We start from the raw sequence: 27,063 nt of genomic DNA on the forward strand, positions 1-27,063 counted from the left end.
CACTGTGCAGAAATGACTCTGTGTTCTGACAGAAACATCAACATCACATCAGCAGACAGACAAGTTGTTCTGTGACTGAATGAAAACTCCAGTGAATTCAGTTTACCATCTACGGTATGTTGAGCTTCAGACACTCGACCTCTCCTCTCCTCTCGCTCTCTCTCTGCTGTACCCGCCCGGTGTTTGTGTCTACCACGTCTCCTGACGTTCTTGAAACAGTAGGGAGACAAAGTGAGGAGCTGTGATGTAAAGTTATTTACAGGAAGTGAAATGTCCTTGTGCCGGGGGAGTTGCTGAGAGAGCTATAGTTGCTGTGGAAACTGTAATGCTGTCCTCAGGGCAGTTGTAATATTGTATTTCTGTCCACCAGCTCTCACCCCATCCACCTCCACCTCCAGCTCGCCTCACCTCTCGTGGGGTGGGAGGGGAAGGGTGGCAGCTAAATATCCAGATCCTGACTCAACCTTCTCCCCTCTTCCTTCCTCCTGTCCGTTCGGAGCAGCCTCGCTTTAAAGGGCAGCTGTGTTACGGATAACAGTCGTGTCTTGAACAACAGCCGTGCTAAATTAGCGCAGAGATTAGCAGCCTTGCTTGGTTATTAGGGAGGAGGGCCGAGCTCTGAGCCTCCTGTCCGCTGATCAGTGGGCTGAACGCGTAATGGTGACCCCCCCGCAGCGTCGTACGCGCAAACCCTGATGGTCAGCGTTTGATGAGCACACGTGCACATCTACACAGTGTCCCCCCTCCCTCCCTCCCTCCCAGCTGCTGCTATGTCTTTATTCATTGGCTTTGCCGTTCAGATGCGGATAAGTGGCACTTTTGAGGCGGGATGTTTGTCAAACACGTTCTCTGGAGCAGAATAGGGAGACTGGTTACCGTGGGAACGCTGTGAGCTCTTCTGTGAAGAACTCTGTGGGCGAGAGACACAGAACGGAGCGATGGAGAGAAGTGAGGAGAAGAGAGGGTAGGAGTGGGAGCAGGAGCAGGGTGAAAGACAGCAGCAGGATTGAATGACTGCTTGATGGGGATGGAGGAGAAGTATTGAAGAAGGATGAGCGCGGCGGTGTTTTCTCATTTATCTGCGGGTTACAGGTCGCCTCTCATTGAAAAGTTTGGACGTGGTGCCTCCGACCAAAAGGCAATTAGTCATCCTCTGTGACGCCGATCTGCTTCAGACTTTACAGAACGTCCCCGCGGTGATCTGCGGGGATATCAGTTTCCCTTGAATTACTCCCTCTGTGTCTCCCACCTCACATTGAAATGAAGTCTAATTATTCTCCATTTGAGTGAATCATATCCACACACACGCACGCACGCACACACACACACACACCTCACACACATGTGCACGCACTCTCACAAGGGTACAGCAGGTGCCGTGCGTGCGTAGTCGAGTCGTAACTGTAACCGTGCCCCTCCTTGTCAGCGCTTTCGCCTGGCACTCAACGCCAAACGCCCACACAGGCAGCCCGCACTGTTGCCAAGCAGCAGGAGACTCAAGCTCACAGTGGAAAGTGAGCGGTGTGTGTGTGTCTGTGTGTGTGTGTGTGGAAGAGCTAGTGGAATGGAATGGAAAGGGTAAAAAAAATAGAAAAAGGTGGGGTAGGGGGGGTTGCTGTGGATAAAAACACACTTAACTTTAGGCTACAACGCAGCGTGTGTGGTTTTCAAACGTCTCTGTTTGTCAGCAGGAGTCAGGCGGGTCACGCGCTGGAGGTGGGATGACGCAGTGCGCTCCCACACGCTTATTTCATAGACAATGGCAGCAGAGAGAGAGAGAGAGAGAGAGAGAGAGAGAGAAACACAGTTTGAAGTGGGTCGTACCTTGACTGAAAATTGGACGGACAGATTATACCCCCCTATAGAAGCCACGTGGATGCAAATGGCAGTGCTCTCTGACCGTGGGCTGCTTTACGAAACAGTTGTTGTGGTGTGTGTAAGTGTAACTGAAAAAAGCCTGCTGCTGGCTGCCTGGGTGGCTGGTTGGCTGGCTGGTTGGCTGGTTGGCTGGCTGGCTGGTTGGTTGGCTGGTTGGCTGGCTGGTTGGCTGGCTGGCTGGTTGGCTAGTTGGCTGGTTGGCTGGCTGGCTGGTTGGCTGGCTGGCTGGCTGGCTGGTTGGCTGGCTGGTTGGCTGGCTGGCTGGCTGGCTGGCTGGTTGGCTGGTTGGCTGGCTGGCTGGTTGGCTGGTTGGCTGGCTGGCTGGTTGGTTGGCTGGTTGGTTGGCTGGTTGGCTGGCTGGCTGGTTGGTTGGCTAGTTGGCTGGTTGGCTGGCTGGCTGGTTGGCTGGCTGGCTGGCTGGCTGGTTGGCTGGCTGGTTGGCTGGCTGGCTGGCTGGCTGGCTGGTTGGCTGGTTGGCTGGCTGGCTGGTTGGCTGGTTGGCTGGCTGGCTGGTTGGTTGGCTGGTTGGTTGGCTGGCTGGCTGGCTGGTTGGCTGGTTGGTTGGCTGGTTGGCTGGTTGGCTGGCTGGCTGGTTGGTTGGCTTGCGATGTCTTCCTGTGATCGCCGCATGTGATCGCCCCGCTCCCACTCTCCTCGCTCGTCTATACATAGCCTCACCTACGCGCTCGACACCCCCACGCCACTGCACGGGTTCGAGGAAACACAGCGGCTCCCCGGTTCCCATCTCGCTCGTCCTCCTCCCCTCGCCGCTCCTTCTTCCCCTCTGTTCCATCCTCTCTTGATTATTTTCACCCTTGCCCTCCTCCGTATTCAACCTCTCCCACTCTCATGCAGCTCGCTCTCCTCCCACTCTTCTTCCTGCCTCCAGCCTCTGTCAACTCGCCGCTTTAAATACACCTCACACATTCCTCCCCGATGTACCACTTTCTCTTTCCAGCCTGGACTTCCTGTGTCCTCACGCAAATATCGTGTGACCAGCGGTGTTGTAGATTCATGTCTCAATCCCTTCTTCTTCATTTTTTATTTTTTTGCCTGCTAATGACAGAGAGAGAAATGTAAATACACTAAGCGTGTGTGTGGGTAGTGTGTGTGTTTTGTTTGTCCATGGAGGAGTAGAAGAAGAAGAAGAAGAAGAGGGAGGAGGAGGAGGAGGAGGAGGATGGTTTGGGGCATCGTGTGTGTCTGTTATTTTATGGCACTCTGGGATTCAGGCACAACTGCTCATGAGGCACAAAAATCAGATCCTAGATGAGCCTGTCAACACTCTGCCTGCCACACTGGGGGATACTCTTAACAGGAGGCATTAGTTACCGCTGGTAAAATACAAATCTTGGCAGCGCGAGACCGCACAGTGTGTACAAGCGTGGCTCAGGCTTACGTAACAGCACCTCTGCCTCTCCTCACATCTCTATCCAAAGCTGAGCAGGTCAGCAGGTTCACTTGTTCAGAATATCCTGTTCCTCTCGGTGCGTACGGAGGCCTAATGAAGACAAATTAAAATAAAATAAAAAACGCACGGGGCCGTATGATACGAAATCTGTGTAATCTTCATAAACAGGGAACGAGCACGGCGCTCTTGTTCAACGCGCTGACAGCTTATTCTCATTAAATTGTAACTTTTTTTTTCTAATCATTTGCACTCAGTAAGCGACCGCACCGCCCACATGATTATATCCTTAAGCGCTCTCATTTATACCGCTCTGATTAGAAAACCTTTAACTCCTTCTACCAGCCCTGCTCAGTGTCTTGTGTCTTCTTCGATCCGGCCAGCGTTTGGCAGTCAGTCAGTTAAAGAGGACTAGTATCACAGTTTGTGTGAAGAGTAGTGTTAAAGAAGACGACGGTGATATTCTGTATTTTTGTTGCTGTGAACAAATCCCATAAAAAGGCGAAAGTGAACAGTGTCTGTCTGTCTGTCTGTCCATGTTTCCCATGTGTTCCTATAGAAGATGTTCATTTAAATCTGCAGTAATGACACATTATATTTAAAAGGGTAAGGTCACCCACTAATTAGTCCTCAGTCATTATCGACTCTCCCTCGTGCCGTTGGAAAGCCGGTGCAGTTTTGTAGTCCGCAAAACATTTCTTGAGGAAAAAAAACAGCATTGAAGAATTCTCCCAAACAGATGAAGTGGGCAGGGACTTGTTTTAACAACTAAAAGAAAAGATAAAATTGTTCAATATAGCCCAACATAATATGAGTCTCCAGAAGCCCAGAAATCCCAAACTGATTTGAAAAGACGTCATTAACACCTTTACAAAATCCGAAACATTCACTGTAGCTGCGAGGCTAAAAGCATCAGCAGCTCTGTGTGTCGAGGGTGTAAATAATATCATTATTCATTTATTTCTTGATGAATATTTACTTTCTTTTAGTCGTGTTTTTGGCCTCTACCAGGGTAGGTAGAGGCCAAAAACACGACTAAAGGGAAATATCCTGAGGGAAATATCAGCCTCTGTAGCTGCTAAATGCTCCACTTTGCTCAACACAGATAGCTAACCGCTAACTCCCTGCTGCTTGGTGCTGAGCAGGTAGTGTGCGGTGGGTTTTAAGAGCCCTACAGATGCCTGCCGCAGCAAAGTCATCGCTGTAAGAGTGTTGACGGCGAATCAAAACAGTAGCGATGCAGCCTGACAGCTGAGCCGTGTGCCAGAACCGGCTGCGAAGCTTCATAAAGCCGAGCCGAGCCGCAGATTCAGGTGGTACTTCATCTCAGTGAGTCAGCCCTTTCATGTTGTTGTTTGAAACACATTAATATTGATGATGAATAAGAAAAGGTCACATGTATATTATTTAAATAATGAAACACTTCATTTTACAGGTCCACAAATTTCATGCTCGGCGGTGATTACCAATCAACATTTCACATTTCTCTGAAAATAAATACCTCAAAATATGTAGAAAAATGACCTTGACATGATTTCATAATAATATTCTGGTATTTTCCAGTAAGCACTTGATAAATAGCAGGTAGTTTTTTTTTAAAGACATTTCCAGGAAACTTCCAACCAGTCTTTGCCCAGCTTCTACAGTGACATTAGGTAATGTTTTCAATGATTTTTAAGGTAAGTATTTTGGTAATTTGGGGGTAATTTCAGAGACATTTCAAATATGTTGCTTAATGAATACCACCAAATGTCAGGACCTGTAAAATGCCGCTCCCTAAAGCAGCTGGGCAGTGTAGCTTTTTAGCAGACGTTACTCAAACAGGACTAAATACGTGTGGGGGGTTCATTTCAGCTGCAGAATCGGTGCGCTGTAGTCAGTATTTACAGCAGCAGCAGCAGCAGCAGCAGGAAGAGTGTCTGTGGGTTTGACTCTAAATAAAAATAAAGTGTAATGACGCAACATACTGTATTACACAGTGCAAGTGTGGGTTATTGATGTGTTTTTAATTCTTTTTTTTCTCGAACAAACAGCGGCGCTCTATGGCTCAGAGTAAAAGGAGCTATAAGAGATTTACACCCCGACACTTCGTTTTTGCCCCTCGGCGCAGAGTCACGAGGGAAAGTGGTTGAAACGGGGCGACCCCTCGAGAACGTCACACGTCGTCACTCATCGTCAGTGGGTTGGTTTTTTTTATGGAAGCAGGCGCAAATTTTCCAATATGCCGTCTTCAGCTGCGTTACTATGGCAATCCTCATGTTGCAGCAATACCACTTGCCATTTGTATGTGCCGGATAGAGAAGCACGGAGGCTCACATTTACATTCTGACTTCACTTCATCAATCAAATCATGGAGTGAAATAGGAACACAGCTTAGTTTCCCGGCCACTCGCGGAAAAGCAAAGTTCAGCAAACTAGAAGCGATTCTTTAAGCTTGTTATAAAGAAAATGACCGTGATGAATTAAAAGGACAGAGTTCTTATGTCCCTCGGTTTGAAGAGTTGCTCTGATTGACCTTTGTTTGGAGGACCATGTAGCCCAGATGGATGGGTTTATTGGGTTACACAGGAAACACTTGCTGGTCAGATCAATTCAGTGCTGTTTTTTTCTCGGGATTTGTTCACAATGCGAAAAAAAAAAAATAGAAAATATCACCAAGCGTATCCCCTTAGCGGTTTAAAATTAGGTGTTGTTGATGCAACCGGCAAGTGAACATAACACGATTTGAAAAATTCACACAACTGGCCCCAAAACAAACTACAGTGGACTGCAGCGAACCGCTCGGGTGTCACAGTATCTCACTTCCTCTCTCGCTCTCTTTGCTGCGTCTCGTCTCCATCCTCGTGCCTCTCCGAGAGTGTTTTCCGTGCTCAAAATGACGGGGACTGCGTGTCCTTGACGGCAGCTGGCCTCCCAGTGAGAAACCAGCCATTTACATGCTAATCTCAACCACTGCTCACTCGGAAATCTGCAGATGGAACATCTCTAATTCCTGCCGGCGTGGAGGGGCAGCGGAGAGGCTTTTGTGCGTTATGTGCACTTCTGCATGCATTACAGAAAGTGGTTTTTCCTGCAGGATGATCCGCAGAAGAACCCCGCTATAATAGACGAGTGTAGAGCTTTACGTAATCCGTCAGAGTGGTTGGAGTTCCTCGCACAAAGCGCTCATGTAACAAAACTCTCGTTTTAACAAACTCCGGCTGTGACGATTTCTGTACGTGTATTTCCGGAGCCTTGACCTTGAGCCCTCGACGCACCTGCAGACGATCTGCGAGGACTCGATCTCAGCAGGCACTCTCGCAGATGTTATCCACCGTGCAGTTTTGTACAAATTGTCACACATCTTCCTCTCTTTTCTCCTTTTAAATGTGTCATTCCTTGTACTACCATTGTCGCTCTATGACTTGTCACTATCAATGTGCAGCTTCGAATCAGTGCTCTCTCTCTCTCTCTCCCTGTCTTTGTGTCTCTCTCTTTCTGCTTTGCCGCTGACTGTTTGTGTGTCTGTTTTCTCTGCTTTCTCCATGTCTCTGTGTGTGTCGTCCGTCTCTGGTCCTTCCTGTCAGTGTCCGGCCGTCGTCTCTCTCGGGGCAGCCTACCTCGGCTCCCTCCACTCCCACGGCGGCGGGCAGCGCCGCCTATGCCGCTCTGTTCCCCACCAGTCTGACTGTTCACAGCTTCGTCAGTCTCCATCAGTACTGCTGCCCCTCCACTGACCAAAGCTTACAGCAGGAGGACAGGTAAGGGCCGCTGCAGGGCCTGAGTTCAGTGAGTACGACACAATGAGAATGAAGAACCCCTTCAACAGCCCTCCAGATCCCTCTCTCCCTCACACAGCGGCCTGTCACCACCACTTTGTTTCTTTTCACTCCATCCTTCGTCTGCCTGCTTTTCCTTTTTCTGCACACCCACCTCCTAAATCCAAACTAAGAGCCTGTGCTTCAGTCTCCTACCACTCCCAGGTGTGAGTAATAGCTAGAGTTAGGCCCCTCCACCAGCTTGAAAAACACAGAGCTCCTCACACGGAGTCATCTTCAATAAGCTATGGGACCGAGGTGGACTGAGTCACAAGTGAAGCCTGGCAAATTCTCACTTTCTTCCCCTCTCCTTCCCTCATCTATCCTCCACCTGATGCTGCTCGCAGACACGTCAGCGCATGATGCTCCAACACTGCCATCTAATGGCATCAGACAGCTGTGATGTGCATCTACTCTAACACATATTTTAATAATGTCACCTGTTAATGTCCCTGTTTCAGCTAAAAATGCAGACACTCCCAGGCTTTTCTAGCTTCCGCCTGTTTGCTCTCTGCTGTCTTTTCTGCTGCTTTTGTCGTGTGTCTCACTCTCCTTTTTCACCCTGTCCTCCTCTCTCTTTCTCTCTCTCTCTCTCTCCCCCTCTGTCTCGTCTCTGTCTGCCGTCCTGTGTTTTTTCTCTCTGTCTTTTCTGTTTTGACCTGTTCCCGTGTCGCTTTCCCAAGAGAGGAGGGCGAGGACGAGGGCGCCCATCAGTTCTGTTGCCCCGCCTCGGGCTGCAGCAGCCCCTCCTCTCGCTGAGCCGACGTGTGACCGGCCGCGCCACGACTCGCTCGACCACTTACCTGTGAAAAGAGACTATCACGGTTTACGCTGCCAGAAAAAAAAAACGGAGACCTCACTGTGTACCAAAAAAACAAAACTCTTTTCAAAGCATTTTTACGTGCATGCAAACTTGTGTTCTCTGTGACAGTTGTGCTATCATTGGTTTATTCATGTGTCACGTAGGTTTGTGCTTTAATTTATAAGACTCTTGATGTTGTCCTCTCTCCTTATTCTTTGCTATTTGTTCCTTTTTCTTGCAGCCATATCAGGCTGTCGGAGCGCATCACCGTCGCGCGCTCATTACTGTCGCGTTCATGCTCATCTTGGGTTCTCTAGTTGAGTCACGTCAGTGCGGATGTGCTCAGTAGTCACCATTTGTCGTCTGTGCACATCGCCCATACCGTCCTATCAACCAACCTTTATGTAATGTCAGAGAAGCGAGCCTCTTTCTATTATGCAAACACATTAATCGTATGTTGATTTGATTGTTCCCACACATCGGATAAGTTATTGTCTCATCCCTAATCGTGTTTATTCATGACCTTGACGAGATTTATTTAGCTTGTTGATTTAACTCCCCAAAAAAAAAAAAAAAACACACACATAATAAAGATCTGTAGTTCCTAAAGACACTTTTCTTTTCTTTTAGAAACGCCTGAAGGTGAAATATGTGTCGCTGTAATTGCTGTGCGTTTGTTTCAGTCACGCTGGAATGTCGCTCACACACACCCACCTCACTCATCTCCACCTCGGGCGATGTTCTCGCCCGTACGCACAAATCTGTGATAGAAAAATTCTATTTTTAAGTCATGTATTGATCGTGTGGAACCGCATAAACCCTGAATGTGAATGCTTCCCCCCCCCTGCAGAACGCACGGTGTGTATCCCGACACTGTTGCTAACCTGATTTAGCTTATCAGAATCAGTTTTACTATTTTTCTAAATGTACAGATGACTTTTTAAACCCTTCAGGCCTCGTCTCCAGATACTTGCAGGCCATTTTTAACCATATAAGTCGGAGCGCCGTGTCCTAATCACCAGGTGGTTGATCCATAGAGCCTTGACCACAATTCCAGTCGATTACTGTGCTCGTATGTCTTTCATTTTTAGCTTTGGCATGAATTCGATAATGGCGGAGGGAAGGGGACATGTGCCAAGTATCGTGTGAAATAATTGTGAAGTCATCCTATTCTTAGAAAGCCAGACAGGTAAAAATATTTTTGAACTGAATACGTTTGGAATAAATACTCTTCACCATGTTTTTATGGAAGCCATCGCCCACCCATAAAACCCTGGTATTGTAGAAACTACTCCCTCGTTCACAACTGAACAATGAAAATAGGATACAATCAAGTAAGGTGTGAGGTCCTAAGTATGTTGGAAGATTATATAACACAATGTAAGGATGTGAGAGGCATTAAGAGGGTGTAGTGATGGTAGTAAGGCCAGGAAAGACACCCATTTTTATTTCATGTGTTGCTGTTTTTATCCTCACGCTATTTCGTCCAGATTTGAATAAAATCCCTCATGCACACTCGTTTTCTGTGACTGAGTATACATGCGTCCACTTAAGCGGACGCCCTGACATTTAGATTTCACCTTGTGATTTAGACTTTAATATCTGTATTCAATAGTCCTCAGATTGTAGATAAATATAGCTGCAATAGTTAGAGGACAGACGTATAGTCCAGTCAATGACAAGAAGTTATACAAGAAAAATTATATTTAAATCTGGTCATTAAGATGAGAAAACATTGTTTTTACCTGTCTGGTTTTCTGAGAATCAAAGAAAAAAAGGATTCAACATTTATTCAAGAATCACTTTTTATGCTGCTGGTACATGGTGTCCACTGCAGAGGACATTGTTGTAAGATAACGTATAGGTATTGTGAAAAAGGGTTATTGGCATGATTTTTTTTTCCACTCGTTTCAGAGTAAAAACAAACCTTGAAAATAATATTACCTCGTGATTTAATGATTCATCCATGAAGTCTTCCAATCGATGGTTTACAGTGAAAACTGTTGCAGCCGTTGTTTCTCAGGACATTTATTATCTGTGCACACTGCAGCTATATGAACTCGTGAACTTTCAGAGAGCAGGATGTACCAACCACGTAGTATTCACGTATTACAGAAGAGATGCTTATCTGACAGTACTTTCATGCCGTGCAGTGTATTTATTTGCACGAAGCCACCACTTATGTGTCCTCGCTTTCACCTGCAGCCATTTAGACAGTGCAGACATCAAGGCTAACCGCTAATGTTTCCCTTCATACGTTTAACTTAAGAGTGAGATATAAAAGCAAACAATAAAAAAAACATTTCTTACATTTCTCCCCCCCCCCTTTCTTTTGTGTTTTGTCAATAAATGAATGCACCTCTTCCGTGTGTCTCTTCGTCTATTCTTACTGTCCGTGGTGTTGTGCCGTGCTTGTGTTTGGTTTGGTGTTGTGTAATAAAGTGACTGTGCGTGTGTCAGCTGGTGCAGCCGAGGAGGGTGGAGGTGGGTGGGTGGAGGTGGGGGGGAAGAGCAGGGCAGGGTGAGTGGAGTTCAGAGCTGTCAGAAGACAGTCAAGAATGTAGCCTGTACAGCTTTTCAGGGCGTGCAAGAGCTAATGTGAAAGTGTGTGTGTGAGAGAGAGAGAGAGAGAGAGAGAGAGAGAGGGTGTGTTTGTTATTACGCTGCTCCAGTTGGTGTGGGACCTTTCTCTGACAGTAGCAGCATGGTAAGAACTCGGCTTTCTTCACTTTTCTTTTACATGCTAAACACAAAAGAGCTTTTTAGTGAGAGACTAACACTTGTTACACCAATGTTTGTTCGCTCAGCTACACCTCAGTGATGTTTGACATGTGGTTTGTGTTTTGGATCACAAGTGTGTGTGTGTGTGTGTGTGTGTGTGTGTTGGTAAAAAAGAAAATGAATCATTACAGACAGACAGACCGAAAAACACAGGGGAAAGTGGTTAATACACCAGATAAATGGTGTCTCTCGAGTGCTTTTTCAAGTTATGTTGTTAAAATGAAGCGCTGACGAATGGATGAGCTGATAAATGGGCTACACCTGTGTGTACATGCCCCTCAGGTGACAGATCGCATACCTTTCCATGTCTGGATAACCTGCCTGTCAATGATGTCACTCTTGAGGAAATGCATACCCAGCACACGGCTGCAGAACAATAACCATACCTGCTTCCACTCAATGTCAACTTTCAAGTAAATTAGTTACAATAACAATAACACTCCTACGATGTTTTGTCTTGTTGGTTTGAATGGCCTCGAGGCAGACTTATCACCCAGGGGTGGAGGTCTGCAGACAGCACTTTGAAATGTGTGCACGAGCCAAAACCATCAAAGGTTTGTCACTGTGTAGCCTCTCAGAAAGTCAGACGATCGTCCTCTGAAGGAGGTTTATATATCTTGTCCGCCTGCCTGTTTATACAAGACTTGTTTCTTCATTCTTCTTCGCCTCAGTGCCAGAGATGTTCTCTGATAATTCCACGCTTACAAAAAACACTGCCAATTTCTCAGCTACATCACGCTGCGGAAATGCAAACAAATACAGTTGCACCTCTCCGTCGCCACCTGGACTCATTAAATAAACATAGAGCTTGTTTGAGCTCTGAACTGGAGGGTCTGGGTCACAGGGTGTGTGTGTGTGTGTGTGTGATAGATGGGAACCTCACAACTTGAGATGGCGAAGTGGCAGAAGAGTGTTGGCGGTGGAGGAATGCTCCGATGTGACCCATGAATGATGTGATTGTTTCTTTTCAGTTCGTCCGCTTGGAAGAATGGGAGTACACGTGACAGAGAGAATACAGATTGTTGATTTATTCTCATGATGGAAAAATAGAAAAATCACATCACCAAAACAACAAGAATGACACTCACTTGTACCTCCGCCAAGGCCCAACAGTGCTCTTTAAGTCAATCAAGCCTTTATTTGAATTTGCGCCAAATTGTGCTCACTCGCAGATGTCAGCCGACAAGAAATGCCTAATTATTTTCATCAGTCTCGCTGCTTTATGGTTTCTTTAAGTCACAAGTTTCTTTTTGTTTTGGTTCAGTTGTCTATGCCTCTCTTGTCACAATGCCGTGCTTATGGTTGGCAAAACATCCTGGTTATTTGGTCGCCTCATAAACGGCTGGAAATGTCCCCAGGCCTCCTTAAAAAACACACAATTTTGTGCCCACTAAAAACGTCTGGAGATGGTCCGCCACCCCCTGCAAAACAGCTGCCTTTGGTCGACACAAAAGGAGCTGGAAAATCTGCCCACAGGCCACTTGGCAGCATTGTGGCTTGTAATTACACGAACACTATCCCTATGTTATGTTTAGTACAAATGTTAACCTTGGACGTATGTGTGGTTTGCAGAAACTGATAACATTATATCTAGTCGAAAAACACCTTGTGAGGAAAAATTCCTGGATCTGTCCTTTAATGCGGATCCACACTAAAAGTTAAAGGGGTCTATTCCAGGCCGAAACGCATCCTCCATCCAAGTTTTGAAGGAATCCGCTCTGTGGTTTTTGTGTAATCCTGGTAACAAACCAACAAACAAACAAACAGAAACAGGTGAAAACTTAACCTCCCTGGCTGGGGTAACGAGCTGCAGCCCTCTCTGTTCCTTTTATCACTCATGGTCCAACATTTGGGTCGCTGGGGCTCCTTATATTAACTGATTATCTTTGGAACAAATGGCAAAAATTGATCATGCAGAGATTAGAAAGGATATGAGATAACTACACTGAGTCAGTGCTCGGGTGGAAGTGAGTCAACAGACAGGTCGATGCCATTATTGGCATCTCCTTGGCAGGCGGCAGGGAGGTTAATCCCTGAGCCTCCATGTCCTGCTGAGGGTTCGATTGGCAGAGTCGGACCCACCGCTGCTCTTTCATATGCACATGCACAAACACGCATGCTGTCAGCACATCAATATTATATGATCGGCAGGGGAACTGCATGGAGTTGGCATTGTGCACACCCATTCACTTCCCCTCATTGGAGCTCTTTATCAGTTTCTTCCCACATCTTTTTACTCCTTCACCACCATCAGCGATCGCTCCCCTGTTTATTAGATTCCAACCATCTGTTTCAGCTCCAATTAAATGTTTGGAGGTAGTGAAACTCCGGGGCTGGTCTTTATGAGCGAGTCTCCGGAGAGCACCTCTCTCTCTGGCACTGTAACAGGAATACAGGGTTTTCTTACATAAGTAATGAGGTGCAGATGCCAGCTGCGATATGGCCGCGCTCATGTTTTATACAACAAACTTTTTTTTTTACCCGCCTATCGTCCTCACCTTGTCTCTCACCGCATATTGCTGCCTGTCTCTTGCTGCGGGCAAAAAACCAAATGAGAAGGTCTGTCTAATGCGCACACGTGTAGGTGGGCTGCGGAAGCATTGCATAGGAAAGTCAAACCGGCGGTGAAGCAGAATTCCTCTGTTTCTTTATCAGATATTTCCATGTACTTCCTCCGAAGACTCGAGAGGAAAACAGTCGGATCTGTGATGCTTGCACAGGTCTTGCAGCATAAAGACTGTGGAGAAATCACCGAGGATGCACAAAAAAACCATCGCTCTCGTCCTGATATTATTTACCTTCTTTATTAGATGTGAGCGGAAACGGGTGACAGCTGAGGTTTGAGAAGGATTTAGGGGTCAAATCAAATCCAAGAAGCAGTTATGAATATTCAGAGGCGGATTTATGAAACCTGGCTGACAGCTCTCTTAAAGTCGTGTTGAATATATTTTGAGGTTCGCCGTGACTCAGTTGAATGAAAATACCATCTGCTCCTGCTGATGTGCGTAGCAGGAAGTTACAGTGGAGCCGAGTCCCTGCTTGTGTCTACCTGTTGGCACCGTGCAGACGCACTCGTGTGGCTAGTTTCCATTCCTTAATAGGAGCCGTTTCAAACAGCTCCGAGGAAGGCAGGATTTTTTTCTTATTCGCTGTTTTTTTTTTCATAAAGTAAACTACGGACAGTCCTGTATTTGCCCGGCTCACTCTGCACACACATTCTATCTGTTTTGATAACAAGAAGTATTATGTAGAATGTCATTCACAACCTGTGGAGCATCTCCAACACCCACCTCAGTGGTAATAACAGTCAATACATTGTCATGGCAACTACGCTTCTCATCCTAACAACTGCCTCATCGCCCACAAAGGTCCCACGGCAACCGTCACCAGGCAACCCCCTCCCTCTTCTCAGTTTCTCTATTTAAGGAGCAGAGGAGGAGGAATGATAAATTACGCCGCACACAGAAAAACAAACATTTTCAAAAGGAGGAATGGAGTTGTGCGTGCAACAACTTGTTGCCTGTAATTGGCTCACTCAGCATAGAAGAAAAAAAAAACAAACACATTCTGTTACTTTTGTGATGAATTTCCTGGAAATAGTTTGAATATAATTATGTAGAGTTGCTGCTAAAGTTGGAGTAGGCGTTCTTCTGGCAAGTAAATAAATAAAAGGAAAGTAGCCCTTCTCCTTCAGCTCTATCGTCTCGATCATGAACGTGTTCCGGATATGTTTCTGAAGCAGCAGATCTGTGAGAATCACCGTCCTGTTGTCTCTGTCAACCTGTGGGCCTGGAAAGACCTCTGAGATGTGATTCAAGGCGACATTAACATGAACTTGAAGTAAAAGCTACGGTTAGCAGAAGGCTTAATTATTACTCACATTTAACAGAGACGCACGTACCTACAAAGCCTAACCACACAACTACACAAATAGATATAAGAGGAACATGAAGTTTAACAGCTTACCTGTCAGGAAGTACAGCAAACCTGAGGCTAACCACAAAGCTCTCTCCATCTGTGAAACTGAACCGTGTTTGTTGTGTTTGTTGTCAGGCTCTTATTAGGACTCTGTTTTCAACCCAATCGACCAAATAAACCACGTATATGTTGAAAAGTTATTTTAAAACATTTCTTTACGTTGCAACAATACATTTCCTTAGGTTCAGTTATTCAGTTTTATCTTGGGCCAGCACTGTGCTCGTGCTCTGATTAGATTCAGCACAAAAACCCCTTAGTTAGGGCTCTGAAGAACATCGTGTTTTGGCTCAGATGTGCCAACTTTTCATAAAAAATATGATAAACATTGCTTAAAATTCTTCAGAGTTCAACTCGCTTACCAATGCTGAGACGCTGTGTTCCCTGTAAGTGGTTTCAAACGTTCAAATCTTAAAACGCAGTCTCGAACTGTGGTCAGTCACCGTCCTTCTCCACCTCCTGATATGAAACCCAGGTCCAAAAACGTGTTATGTGAAAGTGTTTTGTAGAAATGTGAATATGGTGTTAACATATCACTATTTGTTAAAAATTTTAGCTGCCATTTTTCTCTGGCGACTGGGCTGTTTCTTCTTGATAAGTCCGTCTTCCATTTATTTGGTTGCTCTGCAGTGTAGCTTGTTAATGCCAGTGCTGGCATAGTGAATTTTCTTTTTTAGATATTTTTTTTTTTGGGCCCTTTTCCCGGCTTTTTTCAATAGAGCATCTGATGAGTGAGAATAAATGGGATGATGGATAGAAAGGGGGTGACGGGGCGTACGCTCGATCAAACTAAACTACCGGGGCGCCCTGGAATAGCGACTTTTTCTGAAGAATTTTCTGCCACTGATTTGGATTTTCCCCATCTGAAAGGACACATTTGCATTGGTATTTGTAGAATAGCCAACAGGAAAGTCCTCTCTCTGAATTTACCTGTGATTTCCCAAAGTCTCCCATCACAAGCTGTATCTTCTAAAGCCTGAAAACAGAGCCGGGAGGTGGTGCAGACGTCTTGTTTGTTCACAGACCACCCAGGTTTTTTTTGCCCAGTGACACCAGGGAAAAAAACACGCTGTCTCCTCCTTCATTAATTATTTACAACTCATCTTAGCTGTGCTAATATCTGCTTCCCTGCAGGTGTCAGAATTGTGTCTTTGCATGGCCGGGCTCTTGTGTTATGCAACATAATTGAGTTCTCCTCAGTGTTGTTAGAGTCAACAGTAATTTCTCCGGGTCATGAGTGGCTTGAAGGCACAGGATGTCCTGCTGTAAGACCCTGCATTGTGTAACCTCTTCCCCTCTGTGCACTCTAAAAGACTCAGAGTTTGGATTTGAGTATCACTTACAAGATCAGGCTAATTAAAATACCTACAAGTTACTTCCTTGTTCCCTGAGAAGCCTTTTCCGTCACGTCAACCAAACACTAACACAGGAAGTTTCTGCAATCCGGTGGAGCAGCCCCGGTTCAAGGAGGTCGGGAGGAGGACCTGAGCCGACCCGCTCAGAGCAAAAAATGGTCAAAGTCAACAACAAGGAACTATTTCAGTCCTGTGTTGTCAGCTGCAGCAGCGTCTGATGCACAGCCCAGATTATGCAAAATTCAGAAACCAGACAAGCCATTCTTGACCACCGAGATTTGCCTATTTCGTGTGCTGAATGCAATGCTCCCTCACATCTCTGACCCTGGATCTCTGCACTCTGTGCCTTGTTATGGGACTGGCCACAGCTGACAGGAGGGGGTGCGGCCAAGTCAGGAGGAAGTGAAGGCATGAGCATGTGACCGCAGTTGTTCTCTCAAACACAGACTGACTAATTGACCTGTGGTGGATTTTGTCTGGGGGAAAAAGTGCCTAACAGGAGGACACTGGAGGATTTCTGGGCTTACTTGAATGCTGATAAGTTTTGTTGTTTTTTTTTTGCTTTCCTCACTGCAAGAAGAGAATCAGCCCTTTTGAATCCAGCTAAACTTTATTTGGGATTTGGCTGCAAACGCGAGCTGCTTCTGTCTCACAGGCTGAGTGAGTGATCTGGGAGGAGATGCTATTCGGTAGTGTTTTGCCTGACGATGTTTCATAGCGCGCTGAGGTGCCTGTTTTACACCTGCCGCTGACATAACAACCTGGTCTTTCCTGTCAGTATGGTGCTGCTGGTATGCGGCGCTGGAGGAGTGTGCTGATGACTCGTGAAAATGTGCTGTCACTTCTGAGCTCGTCAGACGCGGATACAGTGAGGGAGAGACAAGAGACTGAAAGAGGCTACGGGGAAGTGAGAGGCAGAGAAAGACATAAACACTTGCAGGGCTGGCTAGACGTGGTGAGGTATTAACTCATCCTCTGGACGCAATCAAGGAAGGAGATATAAAGCAGAGATATTTACGTCTGTCTGATCATCGACCTGTAATGTAGACAAGGAATGTGGTCAGATGTTTGGTTATAGCACTTCTTTGAAGCAATAAAAGGTCACCATGAGCTCCACCAAGAGGTGGTTACCTTCTCGCCGCTCTAAACTTTACATGTAAGTCCTCAAACGTAAGCTCTTCCAAATAATTTGCTGACCGAACTTTCTCAATCAGTCATTCAGTCTCTATTTTGCACCTTACACACTGGTGACACGCTGGTGTTATATTGTGTCGAGCCACTTGTGACTCATTCTAAAAGCTTCTGCTCATTTGCTCTTCCTCTAGTGTGGAAGGGGACTCCCAGTGTCCAGAGACAGGCACCCACAAAGACAGCCCATTCGGCCAGACGCCTTACCTGCGCGGCTCCGAGCGCTACACTGACAGCAGCAGCAGTGGTGTCGGTGTCGGTGTCGGTGTGGGTGTCGGTGTCGGTGTCGGCGTCGGCGTCGGCGTTGGCGTTGGCGTTGGCGTCGGCGTTGGCGTTGGCGGCGGACCCTCCGGATCCAGGGACCCTTCGTGCGTGGCTGTCTCCAGTTCTGCCAGCTTGGCCTGGGCACTGCGAACACGCCACCAACCTGCAAGTCTGGCCCTACGCAAGCAAGAGGAAGAGGAGAACAAGAGATGCAAGGCCCTCTCAGACAGCTATGAACTCTCAACAGATCTGCAGGATAAGAAGGTATTAATAGTGTTTGTGTTGCAAATGTTTGCCTTCTTCGGCGCATTAGCAAACATAATGGATTCCTTTCGGTCTGTGTCACCAGACGGTGATTACGTGATGTCTTTTTCTCTCCCCCTCACCTTATTGCCAGGTGGAGATGCTGGAGAGAAAGTACGGTGGCTCCTTCGTAAGTCGCAGAGCAGCTCGGACCATTCAGACCGCCTTCAGACAGTATCGCATGAACAAGAACTTCGAGCGCCTCAGAAGCTCCGCCTCAGAGAGCCGCATGACACGCCGCATCATCCTGTCCAACATGAGACTGCAGTATTCTTTTGACGAGCGACAGCCGCAGCAGCAGGCCCAGACGCAGACCAACTTCACCCACAGCGTGGCCATAGGGCCGCCTCATTCCCCCGACCCAGACCGGCCAGGAGCCTACACCCATTTAGAGGACTCCTTCTCCAAACAGGTAGCAGTATTATGGGTTTTACGAAGCATGGGCTTTAAAGTGCTTAAGTTCTAAAAGGTCCATTCACGTATAAAACCTTTTATGGCGTGAGAGTCTCAAAGGTCTTTTCACCACCAACATTGCTCAAGGAAGCGAACGCTACAGGAAGGAAGACTCATAACAAAAAAGAGAAAAAATGTCATAAATGATCCAGGTCAAGGCACTCAAGGTAGTTTGAAAAATGTAATAGGCCTTTATTTCTACGGGCTGGAGACGTTAAAAATACAACGAAAACCTGTTGACCTGCGTGTCCTCCTTCTTCTACATCCTGAAGATGGTGATTGTGGTGTATTTTTGATGTATCCTGTTGAAATAAAGTCCTTATACATTTTTCAAACCACCTCGAGTGCCTGGATCATTTATGACATTGTTTTTTCTTTTAGCCCTTTCTCTCTTTTCATTGAACTCATTAAACAACTGGACAAAGCCGACCAAAATAAAATTTTAATCTTGAGGCACCACCAACCACAAGTGTGCTATAAACAAAAAGTCTGACTGTCTGAAATGAGCGATGCTGAACTCCCGCCCCGCTCTGTGTTCCTTCTAGGTCAAGTCCTTAGCTGACTCCATAGACGATGCCCTCACCTGCCGCGCGGGTCGCGATGACTCCCAGGAGGGCAGCAGGGAGGGTGGAGGGATCAGTGAAGACTTCGGCGAGTGTGTGTGGAGCAGCAGCAGCAACCCCTCCTCCCAAAGAGGTTTGGGAGAACGAGCCAGGGGTGCTGGAGGAGGACTCAGTATGCACGGTGACAGCACCGCCACATCATACAGTGACGTCACCCTTTACATGGATGATGGCATGCCGTCATCTCCGCTGTCCCTGGATCGGGCACCCAGCAGCACCGATACGGAGTACTGGGGCCCCGGCGGTGGTGTCGGAGGGCGTGAGGACAGCAGGGACACTGAGGGAGGGGGCAGCAGTAACAGTCGCCGCAGCACGCCGTGTACTGAGTGCAGGGACTATCGGCTAAGGGGCGCACATCTGCCCCTCCTCACTATCGAGCCGCCCAGCGACAGTTCAGTGGACATGAGTGACCGTTCGGATCGAGGCTCTCTCAGCAGACAGCTGGTCTACGAGCAGGAGTCCGGTGGAGGGGCTGGATCCCCTCAGGGAACCCTAAAACACTCCCCCAACACAGGCGCCCGCACCTCCTCCACGGCAGCGGCTCAGGGTCAGACCCGGGCGCCTGGCAGACCCATACCCACGCACATCCCTCACCAGGTGGCCGCACATCACCACCATCACCACCACCCTATCCACCACCATCAGTACCCTGACACACCCTCGTCATCCTCCTCCCCCCAGCAGCCCCCCACCACCCCTCTGTCCTCCTCCTCCTCCACAGCTCTGCCCCCCGGTGGCCTGGAGCAGCCGTGCTGCTCGGACGGAGACAACGACTCGCTCAACTCCACCACCAACTCCAACGAGACGGTCAACTGCAGCTCCGGCTCCTCGTCTCAGGACAGCCTTCGGGAGCCTCTGCCACCTCTGGGAAAACAGACCTACCAGAGAGAGAGCCGCCACAGCTGGGACTCCCCTCCCTTCAACAGCGATGTGGTGCAGAGACGCCAGTACCGCATAGGCCTCAACCTGTTCAACAAGTAAGATGCGTGTAGGGCTGATAAGAGTCTTTGAGAGTCAGGGTGTCATGCAATAAATATGGTTAAATTTGTAGTAAGAACGTTTTTTTCTTTTCATCTACTACAGGAAGCCAGAGAAAGGGATCCAGTACCTGATCGAGAGAGGTTTTGTGTCGGACACTCCAGTTGGGATTGCTCGCTTCATCCTGGAGAGGAAAGGCCTCAGCAGGCAGATGATTGGTGAATTCCTGGGAAACCGACAGAAACAGTTCAACAAGGATGTTTTAGAGTAAGTACGGGAAAAGGATAACTCTAATAGATCAGGGAAAAAAATAAGGTCAACTCACATATTTCATGCTAAATCTGAGAGGATGCAAGCTTGAGGGAAAAGTGACCTGACTGCTTGTGTGTGTGTGTTTCAGCTGCGTGGTGGATGAGATGGACTTCTCAGGGATGGACCTGGATGACGCTCTCAGGAAGTTCCAGGCTCAGATTAAAGTTCAAGGAGAAGCTCAGAAAGTGGAGAGGCTGATCGAGGCTTTCAGGTCTGTATGCGTTGGATACAGTGGCTTTACAAGGCCCGAGATGTAAAATAACTAAGGACATACTTAATATTAAAAGGGCTGGTGGAATATCAAACCTTAAATGTTTGAACCTTTTGTCTCTTGTGCAGTCAGAGATACTGCGTATGTAATCCGACCCTGGTTCGGCAGTTCCAGAACCCGGACACCATCTTCATCTTGGCCTTCGCCATCATCCTCCTCAACACGGATATGTACAGTCCCAACGTGAAGGCTGAGAGGAAGATGAAACTCGAGGATTTCATCAAGAATTTGAGAGGTGACAGAAAAGACACCTACACCCAATGGCCTACATGACTTTATGAAACACATATTAGGCTGTATTATTAATGTCAGCAGAAGGACAAGCATCTATATTGTTTGACTAAAAGTTATCAGTCCATCTAAATGAAATAACATTTTTTTCTTTTACCAGAACACACATAACAGTGTGAGTCACTTGCTCCATGTTATTTGAGAAAAAAAAATCTGAAACCAAAAGGAAGAAATTTATATTTTCTTGATGTTGGTTTCATAATGATGACGCAAATCTTTGCATTCATTCATTTGACTGCATACCATTAGCAAGACGGAGACCTTATTTCAATCAAATCTTGCATGAAGCGGTAGCGTCAGTGTTCTGTCACGGAGCAGACGTTCAGCCAGACGGCAGCCGGCCTCCCAAAACAAGAGACGCAGACTGAACAACAAACCAACAAAAGCTTCCCTGCGGAAAAGCCTCCTCATTACATAATTACCAAACATGAACATGCGTCTTGTCCTGCAGACCAAACACACGCTCACAGCCAAAAAGTGCACTGACGACATTAGTTTGCATGCAAGTAGCAAATTTCTCATCCGTAGGACATTAAGCAGCATGTTATACAGCATGTAAGTGTGTGTTCTGATGCTGGTGTGGTCCACACACTTCAGTAGCTCTAACAACATGCCATCTGCCTGTGACATGTAGGCTACAGCCCCGATCTGTTATCTGTCTCTTCGTCTCGTCGGTGTAACAGAGAGGTCGGTAGGTCAGTGACACTGTCAATCAAATGCGCTCGTCCATATATATTTGTTTATCTATATCTTTGTCTTAATAAGAAGAAACTATTGGAGGCCTTGAGGGAAATGTCACTCATTATCTACTCATCTTCATGGCTGATCTGTCATGAAAAAAAGATTAAATGCTTCCAAGTCTTCAGAGATCCCACGTATGATTTGATTAGATGTAATCTTCACCCTTTATAAAGCCAGATTCTTCAGTGTAGTAGCTAAGCTGAAGTCAAGCTCGACCGTGTGTGTAAATGGTGTCTTGTCAAGTCAGTTTGGGATCTTGAGGCCTCTTGGGAATTGGATTACGGCAAAAGAGCTGTATGAATCCATTTCATGTTTTCTTTCTGTTGTTTTTTAATATTTTAAGCCGAGTCCTCGTCTACTTCAGCTGTTTGTAGTTTAATGCTGCGATGTTGTTTCGCTGCAGAGCTGTACGAAACTTAAGATAAAGACTGAATTTTCATCTCTGGGTGAACTTATCCTGTAACGATACATTTTTGAAACGCTGTTGGTGTATTTTTGACTTCTAACAAGGATGACTAAATGTGATTTCAGTTGGACTTTAAAGGGCGAGTGTGTAGGATTTAGTGGCATCTAGGGGTGAAGCTGCAACCACCTAAATACCTCTTGCCTCACCCTCTCCTACGGTGGCTGCTAAAAAATGGTTTTGTCCGTTCTGGGCTGTAGAAACATGGCGATGGGATATGACGGACTCTGAGATGATTATATACTAATAAAAAAAAAAGAAAACTAAATTCCATTTCTGCCGATAGATCCTCCTGAATCCTACACACTCGACCTGTGAGTAGTGTTTAGTTTTCAGACGCCTCCTGCTCCCTCTTGGGTGTGAAAAACTGCACATGTCACAGGAAGTTCAGCACCAGGCACACTGATTTGTATTGTGGCGTTTTGATAAACATTTCCTAGAACTTTCCCTTTCTCTGTATCCACCCAAGGCGTAGACAATGGTCAGGATATACCCAGGGACCTGCTGGTTGGGATCTACCAGAGGATACAGAAATGGGAGCTACGGACAAACGATGACCATGTGTCCCAAGTGCAGGCGGTGGAGAGAGTCATCGTCGGCAAGAAGCCGGTTGGTCTCGCAATCGCATAAGGCAACAAACAGGGCTTGTAATATGTCGTCCCTAATAGATTTTCATGTATTTGCACTGTGTTTGTCTGTGTAGGTGTTGTCCCTTCCACATCGTAGGCTGGTGTGTTGCTGCCAGCTCTACGAGGTTCCTGACCCCAACAGACCCCAGAGGACAGGAGTTCACCAGCGAGAGGTCTTCCTTTTAACGACCTTCTGGTGGTAAGACTCCCATTAAACACTTTTTTTTTAAGACATAACAGATTGGAAAATCTATTTCACGTGAGAGGCTGTGTTATAAATACGTCTCATCTGTGCTGTGCATCAAGGTGACCAAAATCTTCCAGAAGAAGAAAACCTCAGTGACTTACAGTTTTAGACAATCTTTCCCTTTGGTTGAGATGCAAGTGCACATGTTCCAGAACTCATGTAAGAAACCATATTTTCCTTTTTGCATGTTTCAGCCGCTCTTGGTTGTTACCCTCTATGATTATGAAGTGTTTTACTTTATTTGTATGTGCCCCTCTCAGACTACCCTCACGGTATCCGCCTGACCTCAGCAGTCCTGGGAGGAGAGAGGAAGGTTCTTATTGTCTTTATGGCACCCAGTCAACAAGACCGCACCCGCTTTGTGAGCGACCTCAGGGAGAGTGTTGCTGAAGTGCAAGAGATGGAGAAATATAGAGTCGAATGTAAGTGCGCCATCTGCTGGTGACTGCTGTGAACTTCAGCGGGTGTGATTGTCTGTACAGGTTGCACTTCTTCAGGAAGAGCGGTGCATGTGGTGCTGGTATTCTCCTCCTCGCCGCGTTGGCCTCTTACTTAAATGTTTGTTTATTCGCAGCTGAGTTGGAGAAACAGAAAGGTGTGATGCGACCCAGCTTGCTCACCGGAGGCGTGGTAGGAGGAGGTGTAGGTGTGAAGAGCGATGTTGTGAACGGTACCCTGGGAAGGACGAGTTTTGATGACAACTGCTCAGTGGGTGAGGGTCTCAAACGCACGGCGCTCAGCTCATCTCTCAGGGACCTGTCGGACGCAGGTGAGACAACAGCGCCTCACAAACGGGCTCAGCTCCATTTCCTGCCTGTCAGTTGGGTTGAATTGGGTCGCACGGGTTCTACAATGATTTTATTTTCAGCTTTCTACTTTTATCCTGTTCTTTTTTTTTCTCACTGGCATTCAAGCACAGCTCATTCAGTTTGTATCTTTTTAAAAAAAAACAAAAAAAAAACATGCAAACAAGCTTCAATCTTCATTACAACCTTCCGCTCTTTACTAACGTCACTCTTCCTGGTGGGGTGCAGGGAAACGTGGTCGCAGGAACAGTGTTGGTTCCCTGGACAGTACGATGGAAGTAAGTCTTAAAGACTAGATGTGACCCGTAACCTTTTAACAGACATGCATTTCCCCTCACTGGTCCTCCCGAGCACGCTCAGTGTGTGTACGGTGTGCATATAAATGGTGTGCGCGTGTACATGCATGTGTCCATACAGTTTGTGCCTTGTCCTTCACTGACATCTTTTGCATGGATGTCTGTGTTCATACTTGACAAAGCATGTCCTTCACCTCCTGATACTAGATGTCCTTTGTGTGATGAGCAGGGGCTGTAAAGCAGTGTTGTAGTCAAGACCAACTAAAAACCAGGACTCAGTCAAGGCCAAGACTTGTACCTGTCCCACAATGTTGATATCAAAGCCACTCTTAAAATGTATCTGATCCACAGCCGCATAAAAGCTTTCAGACCCCCTCAGAAGACAGACTAAACTTCCTCTACATTCACTTTTATACATGTATGTGTGTAAGTATAAGTGTACCATGAGAAATGTGTTGATGAAGTAATCAGTACGGGGTGAACTCCATGTGTGGGGAAGTTACTTTGTTTTCTATGAGCAGAGAAATATAAACAAGAAGGAGCTGAAATCATCTTAACAATCTTTATTATTCTCTTGTCTTCCCATAGAAACCTTGATTTAGTACAGTATGCACAGTGATATCCTGCAGTCCTGGTCTTGACTGAGTCCAATTTGTCTGAGACAAGACCGAGTAAAAACGCAGTCGATTCCTAGAAGAGACTGCACCCTTCAAAAGTGGTCTTGACACTGTTTTTACAACACTTGTGTATTGCAATCCCCCAATGACCTCTCTAAACCATGATGGTGCTTTATCCTCCCAGGGCTCCATCATTAGCAGCCCACAGCCCTCACCAGCGCTACACAGTGCCAGGCGTGGTGCCCGGCTGCTACGGAACAGAAGACTTCCGCCTCACCGCCCCATCCTGAGCCCCGGAACGGGGGTGGGGGGTGGGCCGGGGCAGCAACATACCACTGCTGGGACCGGAGTTGGGGGGAGTCTCCAGCAGTGTAGAGAGAGCAGAGCGGGGAGCGGACCTGGGGGGAGCAGCAGCAACAACAGCGCTCCTTCCTGGGATCCTTATTCGGCAGCAAACGCGCCAAACCACCAGGGCCCCTTATTCCACCGGGGCCACCCTTCCCCGCGCCTGTCCCCCCCACCGACTACGGGAGGGCCCCCTCCTCACTCCCCTTCATCGCTGTTGCCAGATGGACGGGGGGCCTTCCAAGATCCAGGCACTGCACGCACAGTACTGTCACGCGGGCCCGTGCAGCCCCCACCACCATACTACCATCACCATCGCTACCACGTCCAAACTGTCCTCCTCCTTTGCAAGTATGCCACCTCATACTATACAGAGAGGCCCGCTACCCTGTCGGCCACCCGCTTGGCCCCCCACACGCCCCGCACCCGCAGCTGGCCCATCTCTCCCAGCTCTCCCAGCATGGGCTTCCGGGTCGCTACGCCAACATGGTGGTGGGATGTCCCCCCCCCCTTTCTCCTCTCTCCCAACACTCCCAGACCCCACAGTTCGCCCTCTACCACGTGCAGCCCACACACTCTATCAGAGGGGGCGGCGTCCCTGGTACCAAACTACCGCTAACCCTGTCACACTCCCACCCGCACCCCCACGCACACTCCCAAACCCACCCCGGACACGTGCACACGCCACATCCAGCCAACCAGTCTACCCACCACACACACTTCATATTCGGCACTCTGCCCCACAATCTACCCTCCGCGTCCATCAATGCACATCACGCAGCCACCGCCGCCCCGTATCTGCCCCAGTACCCTCCTCTCTCTTCCATCCCCCCCCCCACCACACTCCCCTTTACCCCCCCTTCGTCCCCCCTTACCCCTCTTACACCTCTCTCCCCTCACCCCCCCCAGCACCCCGGGCAGCCTCAGCAGGGGCCGCAGGTGACGGGGGCTGGTGCGACAGGTACAGGGGGCAGCTCCAAATCCAAGCCTATCAACCGGATAAGTACCGTGGTGTGAGCAGGATGTGGGGCCCCAGGGGTCAGAGGTCAGATTATAGAGTGGAGGAGGTTGGCAGAACTAGGGCTAGGACCAAGTCTGCCAGGACCGAAAGTAACAGCAGCAGCGCTAGTGACAAGAGGAAACGCAGTTTGCTTCGTCTCTGTTACTTTCACCTCCGATTCCCGCACATGTAGGTGGAGATATGAAGCACAGCTGGAGCTCGATAGCGTGTGCGCACGTCTTTGAAACCTGCACACAGATACACACGCGCGCGCACACACCTGCACAAAAACACGCCACACATTTGCACACACTATATCAGAAAAGTCTATAGCCATATAATTTAAGATGAAACTAAATCTATATCTAGGTATATTGCCTCAGTTTTAATCGTTTGAAGTCTAGTTGAGTCTGTTTGAGACTATTTACATGTACAGTACCGAGATGTGATAATGTGACACTGGAAAAACGAAGACCATATATATCCAGCTGCTTACATGGGGATGTAAATAAAGACTAAACCACCAAATGCATTCCGACGGAGTTTGGCATTAGAAACAGCAGAGAGTTGCAAAAAAACATGTCCCTTGACTTTGCAATAATTTACTTCGCTTCATGATGTCCCCCCGCCCACCCGTCCATTCCTGCAGGTTTCCGCTTTGCTGGCAGGCATCTTTTTTTCTAAAGAAGACCTCAGATATGTTCGCTTTGTCTTAAAACTTCTAAAAAACCAGTGCACGGTTTCCTGACAGTCTTTTTGCTTAATGGTCTTTTACATGTCGACAGGAGTCACCTGGCTTTATAATGCATTCCTCGTTGGGTATGGGAATCAATGATACAATCAATAATATATTTTGAATGTTTCTGAAGCTTCTTGCTGTTTTATCGATATTATAATATACCTGCTATGAGTATGATGAATATTGTCCAATAATTGTTTTGATCAGTGATTAATTATATCAGCAGATGTTTGTACATGGTTATAGAGAGTATATGCACATATAAATTCCCTCAGTCCGCCATAGCCACTGGAGGGTGTTCTGATATGTGAAGTGTGATTTATTTCCATCGTACCATGGTTTCCACTGAGTTCATCTTTTTTGATAATTAGTATTATTGATTGTTGAAAATAATGAATGGGATTTAGTTTTGTTCAAATTGATTTCAAACACCAACGATATATTTTCCTCCTCTTCTTCGGTTTTTGTTAGATGTGAGCAAAAACGAGTGCGCATCTCTCC

General features: G+C 47.2%; 1 pseudogene; it reads left to right on the forward strand.

The window, feature by feature from the left end:
• LOC115585062 (IQ motif and SEC7 domain-containing protein 1-like) overlaps positions 1-26,868 on the forward strand; it is a 34,098-nt pseudogene extending 7,230 nt beyond the window's left edge.
• Positions 26,869-27,063: the final 195 nt, after the last annotated feature.

The sequence above is a fragment of the Sparus aurata genome, chromosome 7 (assembly GCF_900880675.1).
Source record: "Sparus aurata chromosome 7, fSpaAur1.1, whole genome shotgun sequence".
Classification (NCBI taxonomy): Eukaryota; Metazoa; Chordata; class Actinopteri; order Spariformes; family Sparidae; genus Sparus; species Sparus aurata.